Source organism: Syngnathus scovelli, chromosome 3, assembly GCF_024217435.2.
Source record: "Syngnathus scovelli strain Florida chromosome 3, RoL_Ssco_1.2, whole genome shotgun sequence".
Classification (NCBI taxonomy): domain Eukaryota; kingdom Metazoa; phylum Chordata; class Actinopteri; order Syngnathiformes; family Syngnathidae; genus Syngnathus; species Syngnathus scovelli.
This window is the reverse complement of record NC_090849.1, coordinates 16,529,913-16,536,886: the sequence shown is the minus strand read 5'-3', so window position 1 is coordinate 16,536,886 and position 6,974 is coordinate 16,529,913.

Genomic DNA, 6,974 nt, shown 5'->3' with positions numbered 1-6,974 from the left:
CCCTAACCTTAAACCCTAAACCCTAAACCTAAACCCTAACCCTTTACCCTAACCCTAACCCCTAACCCCTAACCCTAACCCTAACCCCAACCCCAACCCCAACCCCAACCCTAACCCCTAACCCCAACCCTAACCCTAACCCTAACACTAACACCCTAACCCTAACACCCTAACCCTAACCCTAACCCTAAACCCAAACCCAAACCCTAACCCTAACCCCAACCCCAACCCCAACCCTAACCCTAACCCTAGACCCTAGACCCCAGACCCTAGACCCCAACCTTAACCCTAACCCCAGACCCTAACCCTAACCCCAGACCCTGACCCTAAACCCTGACCCTGAACCCTAAACCCTGACCCTAACCCTAACCCTAAACCCTAACCCTAAACCCTAACCCTAACCCTTTACCCTAACCCTAACCCCTAACCCCTAACCCTAACCCTAACCCTAACCCCAACCCCAACCCTAACCCCTAACCCCAACCCCAACCCCAACCCTAACCCCTAACCCTTAACCCCAACCCTAACCCTAACACCCTAACCCTAACACCCTAACCCTAACCCCAACCCCAACCCCAACCCCAACCCTAACCCTAACCCTAACCCTAGACCCTAGACCCCAGACCCTAGACCCTAGACCCCAACCTTAACCCTAACCCCAGACCCTAACCCTAACCCCAGACCCTAACCCCAGACCCAGACCCTAACCCCAGACCCTAACCCCAGACCCTGACCCTTACCCTGACCCTAAACCCTGACCCTGACCCGGAACCCTGACCCTGACCCTAACCCTAAACCCTAAACCCTAACCCTAAACCCTAACCCTAACCCTTTACCCTAACCCTAACCCCTAACCCCTAACCCTAACCCTAACCCCAACCCCAACCCTAACCCCTAACCCTAACCCCAACCCCAACCCCAACCCTAACCCTAACCCTAGACCCTAGACCCCAGACCCCAGACCCTAGACCCTAGACCCCAACCTTAACCCTAACCCTAACCCCAGACCCTAACCCTAACCCCAGACCCTAACCCCAGACCCTGGAAAGTCCTTGAAAGTCCTTGAAAGTCCTTGAAGGTCCTGGAAAGTCCTTGAAAGTCCTTGAAGGTCCTGGAAACCCCTGGAAACCCATTGGAAACCCTTTGGAAAACCCTAACCCCTGGAAACCCTTTGGAAAACCCTAACCCTAACCCCTAACCCCTAACCCCAACCCTAACCCTAATCCTAACACTAACACTCTAACCCTAACACCCTAACCCTAAACCTAAACCCTAACCCTAACCCTAACCCCAACCCTAACCCTAGACCCTAGACCCTAGACCCCAGACCCTAGACCCCAACCTTAACCCTAACCCCAGACCCCTAACCCTAACCCCAGACCCTAATCCTAACCCTAACCCCAGACCCTGACCCTGACCCTAAACCCTGACCCTGAACCTGAACCCTAAACCCTCACCCTGACCCTAACCCTAAACCCTAACCCTAACCCTTTGCCCTAACCCTAACCCTAACCCCTAACCCCTAACCCTAACCCCAACCCTAACCCCAACCCCAACCCCAACCCTAACCCCTAACCCCAACCCTAACCCTAACCCTAACACTAACACCCTAACCCTAACACCCTAACCCTAAACCTAAACCCTAACCCCAACCCCAACCCCAACCCTAACCCTAACCCTAGACCCTAGACCACAGACCCTAGACCCTAGACCCCAACCTTAACCCTAACCCTAACCCCAGACCCTAACCCCAGACCCCAGACCCTAACCCCAGACCCTAAAAGTCCTTGAAAGTCATTGAAGGTCCTTGAAGGTCCTTGAAAGTCCTGGAAACCCCTGGAAACCCTTTGGAAAACCCTAACCCCTTGGAAACCCCCTGGAAACCCCTTGGAAACCCCCTGGAAACCCTTGGAAAACCCTAACCCCTTGGAAACCCTAACCCCTTGGAAACCCTAACCCTAGCTTTAAAACCTAGTTCGAAACCCTAACCTTGGTTTAAAACCCTAGTCGGAAACCCTAACCCTAGTTTGAAACCCTAGTCGGAAACCGTAACCCTAGTATGAAACCTTAATTAGCGATAGCAATTAATTAGCTCTTACCCTAACCCTAGCTCTAACACTAGCTCTGAGATTCGAACCTGGGTCGCTGGGGTGAAAGCCCAGAGCACTAACCACTACCCTATGGAAGCCTTGCTCTCAATGTATGGAACATGTATGGTTTTATGGTTACACGCGCAACTGTGTTACCAATTTTCTATGATAAAAATTTTTGGGTCCCACTGAGATTCGAACCTGGGTCGTTGGGGTGAAAGCCCAGAGCACTAACCACTACCCTATGGAAGCCTTGCTCTCAGTGCATGGGACATGTATGGTTTTATGGTTGCACGAGCGAAATAGCCGGTTAGTGATGCGAGCTCTTGCTCGGTAAGATTATTTATTCATTTATTTATTTTAAACCTTGTGTAGTGTACCTATTGAAGGTGTACCTACACATATTGTCATATAAAGCATGATTAAGCTGATTTTTATGTTTTAATTGGCGAATAAAGAAACAAGGAATAAAACACCGGACAAGTTTTAACATAAACGTTTATTAAAAATAATAATATTAAAAGCAAATTTCAAACCAGCAATCTAATGTGAAATTGCAGTAGATATATTGGATAACAATATTTAGGCGTATATAGGTATACACGTTATTTAAAAATGACTATAAGTGTTATACTACGATACAAGTGTTTACCAGCTCAGTGGCCTAAGAGGAGAGTGTCCGCCCTGAGATTGGGAGGTTGTGGGTTCAAACCCCTGCCGAGTCATACCAGTGACTATAACAATGGTACCCATTTCTTCCCTGCTTGGCACTCAGTGTAAGGGGTTGAAATGGGGCCCCCCCCTGCTGCTCACGATCATTGGGACTTTGGGCACTCAATGTACTACGATACAAGTAGTAGTAGTTTACATAGTTCACGCCAGGAGACGCAACACGTTCACTGACTGATCCGTTGATGCACGTCCTTGCAGTTCACCCATTAACTCGTTCGCGAACGGGAAAGTCAGGATTCGTTCCCTCGCTGATCCGTTCTCGCGATGAACTGCAAATGCAAATCACTCACTGACTCGCTCACTCATAGATCCGTTCGGTTGGTGAACGGGAAATGCAATTCACGACTCCTTCGTGAACAGGAAGTTACGTCTTTTTCTTCTTCGTTTTGTTTCACGGCGAGGTGGCACCAGCTTCAATGCACATTACCGACACCTACTGGTTGAAGTCATATGAACTAAAAAAAAACCCGAATCACTTTAGGAAGTGATTCGTTCACTCACGTTCACTGAAAAATATTCGTTCTTTTGAACGAATCGTTCACTCACGAGCCAACACTAGGCGTCACAAATCTAATGTAAATTACAAACCCGTTAAGGTTAATGTGCATGATTAAATCAGTCTTCAAATCACTTCAATGGTCAATATTTTTCAACAGAATTTTTCTTAAATAATTCCATGAATATACCATCCGTCCTGCAGACCTTAATCTTTCGCTATAGTATATCTCGCTCCCAAGTGCAACTTTACTGATAACACAAAGAGGGCAGCAGTGTATAATTTCTCAAACACACTTCCTGTGCAATACTATAAGCAGGAGTCTCCAGACCGTTTTCCAATCATACTGAGCAAAGCTATGTGTGTTTGTTTTGTATTTACATTAGGAGAATCTATTGGAACACCATAAAAAATTGTTACGAAAAGTATGTAAACATTGAAATAATGATGGATCTCGTTTATATTTATACAGAATTCATTTAATCTCACGTCATCGTCATTGCTTATTCTGTTTACAGAGTGGCAACAGGTGCCTTAAGGTTCAGCGTATACGCACGCACACGCACGCACACGCACATTTATTCGAGATGGCATAAAACACAAATCCCACGAGATGAGGTCCATGAGAACGAGATGAGATTTTTTGCAAAATTTGATATATTTCACATAAAATTATACAGAATTTCAATAAAAAACATCAGTCATTATAATTATTGCCACATTTCCTCGCCCGCATTGCACCACTAGATCTTATTGCTTTGTCATCATGTGATAATACAATAAAACAAATTAGTACAAAATAATATAAATCATCTTACCTGTTGGATAATGTTAAATTCAACTGGTTAGTCAGCCCGCAGCAATAGGTATATTAGCACAATTAAATTTTGTTGAATTGATATAATAACTGAATAGTACTTGACATTGTATTTTTTTTATTGCAATGAATTAATAACTTGAATTCTCATGTTTTGAGCGATGCTTCCATTTCTATGATATTCTGGGAGAACTTAAAAATTAAAGCTGTATTACTTACACAAGCACTCAGTATTGATGACAATAGTAACATCGAAGTTGTCACCAATAAATGGTATTATTATTATAAAAGGGCTTATTGATTATTGAGGACAGTGAGTGGATATATGCAGCTGCTGTGATCCAATTTCAAGATAGTCTGCTAATTCTATTTCAAACCGTCCTTCATATCCTCTTCACACTTTTATGAGATTTTATGACATTTATTAAGGGATTTGATACTTTAATATGTGATGTATAAATAAAGATAAATAGCCTTACTTGCATTGGCCTGCAGCTGTAAACCGCCGGTGGTAATGTAGTGTCGATTGATTCCTGGCTGAATGCCAGAGCTGACATATCTTCAGCAGATGGCCATCGTGTGTTATCAGCTCTAAATAGCTGATACTATCACACGCCCAGCTTGACGCTTTGCAGGAGCAAACTGTGGCCCCCAAAGTGCAGGCAACATATGAATGTTGATGCCGTCATCTGTCTCTCCAAGCGGAGAGTCCCGCTGCGTCTCTGCAGAGGTATCACCCTGGAGAATAACCTGTTGAAGTGTGTTTGAGCAGCATTATTTTCTTTCGTTATTGATGTGCGCGCTGCAAAGTTTAAAAGGCAGACTGAAGAATTTGGAGTTGCTTATTGGGATTAATATTCCCCTTCTGAAAATTCATCAACACATGTGATTAGCAGTGATTTGTAAAGGGATTGATTCCAAGTGCTGTTTTGTTGTATACCAGCTCCATACCAAATGGACATGAAAACAAGCAAAACATTTGAAATCCTATCAAAAAGTTAAATAAAACCCGCTGAACAAGTTGAGGCAAGTAACTGATCACACATGCACACAGTGAAAATTCTTTCCACAAGATGTTGGAGTGAGTCTGTGGGAATTTTTATCCATCCAGATGATGTCTGATGTCAGAGCATACTCATGTTGGATCTGAAAAAGGATTAGGCTGAACATTTCTGTTCTGGTTCATTGCAAAGCAATTGATGGGGTTGAGGTCAAAATTCTGCACAACCACATATACATTTCTGGACTTGTATTGTGTACCGAGGCACAGCCATGGCGGAACATCAAAAAGCTTTATTGCAATCATAAAATGAAGAGTCGATTAAGACGTGCCTCTGCATATTTTTGTTGTTGTGAAAGCACTATATAAATAATGTATTTTATTGTCTACCATCTCTACACATATTTCATGTGGTCTGTATTAAAAATACATATAAAACATTTGATTATGTAGCTTTTTTGCTGCTTTCAGGCAGCACAGTGAACTAATGGTTGGCTTGTCTACTTCACAGTTCTGCGGTTCGGGGCTCGACTCTTGTAGCCAACCTTCTTGTGTGCGGTCTAAATTGTCTACAGTTGTGAATATAAGTGTGAAAGGTTGTTGGTTTAAATGTGCCTTGTGATTACTTGGCCAACCGGTCCAGTGCAGAGTGAAGAATGGAGGCCTCAGCTCACCCGTGACCCGACTGAGCTGTATAGACAATCAAATAGAAATATTATTGAAAATAAAACACATTTCTGAAACGTGTGCCAAGAGACACATTTTACGCTTGAACACAATGAAAGAGTCGTTGCTGACGTATGAAGCCATCAGCCACATCAAACTCACAAAAAAGGATCTAGGTCTGGTATCCAGGGAATCTATGTAGGCATCTTGCTCCATTTTGATGAAGTGCTGCTCCCTTAGATCACACTGAGATTATGCAGAGAAGGTACACCTGCTCCCGTACTGGCCAAAAATATCTGCTCCAACCAACTAAATGTAAAAGTTGGCTACAGACATAAAGGCAGCGAGTACTTCGACCAAAAATAGAAGCTTTGCAGGAGATTGTGACGCATGTATTTGCCTTTCCAAAGCCGCGAGTGAGAGTCGGCTGCATCTTTGTGTCTTGGCTCTTGGTACAAGGCGTCCTTCTCGCATGGCAGAGATGCATAAACGCCAATCTGCTGTGGCTCAGGAAGAGTCGTTTTTTTGTCGCCGTTCTAGGGAAGACTGACTTTCATCATGACTTAAGGTTTGTCGCAACAGTTAACCAGTTACTCTCTCTGCTGATGTCCACTCGCCAATTCTTAGACGCTTGATCCTTTGAAAAATAAATTGGCTTCCCCCTCATGGTTTTGTGATCTGTATGATGTGGATTCTACTTACTTCAAAGTGATCCTTTTATGTGTTCGTTCCTGCTGCTGCTTCTTTTCCAAAACAGCAGCGAGGAGGAAATTAATGAAGATAATGAATGTTTCCTTGAAGTGATGTTTAATATAATAAGTGGAGGCTAAAGATAGCAAATTTGCTCAGCTCTTTGGGTTCTGCTATTTGGCTCGGGTCCCGCTGCAGTTCCCGGCCGTGCCGTCATCTCAGGTCTTTTACGTTTAGGAAATGTGGAGGAATAGGCCAAAGACAAAGAATAAACGTTGGCATGCAAACAACAGCCCTTGGGTCATGTTTTTGACTTGTTAGTTGCCCAGCTGGCACAAACCCTCAGCTGTGGCAACAAATAAAAAGTGCCAGCATTTGAAATCACTGATGAGTACTAATGCCGTTTTCTTGCCGTGTTGATGAAATTAAACGGCTCATATCACTCAGGAATCATTGTTATCCGAATAACAAAGCTACAAAGCT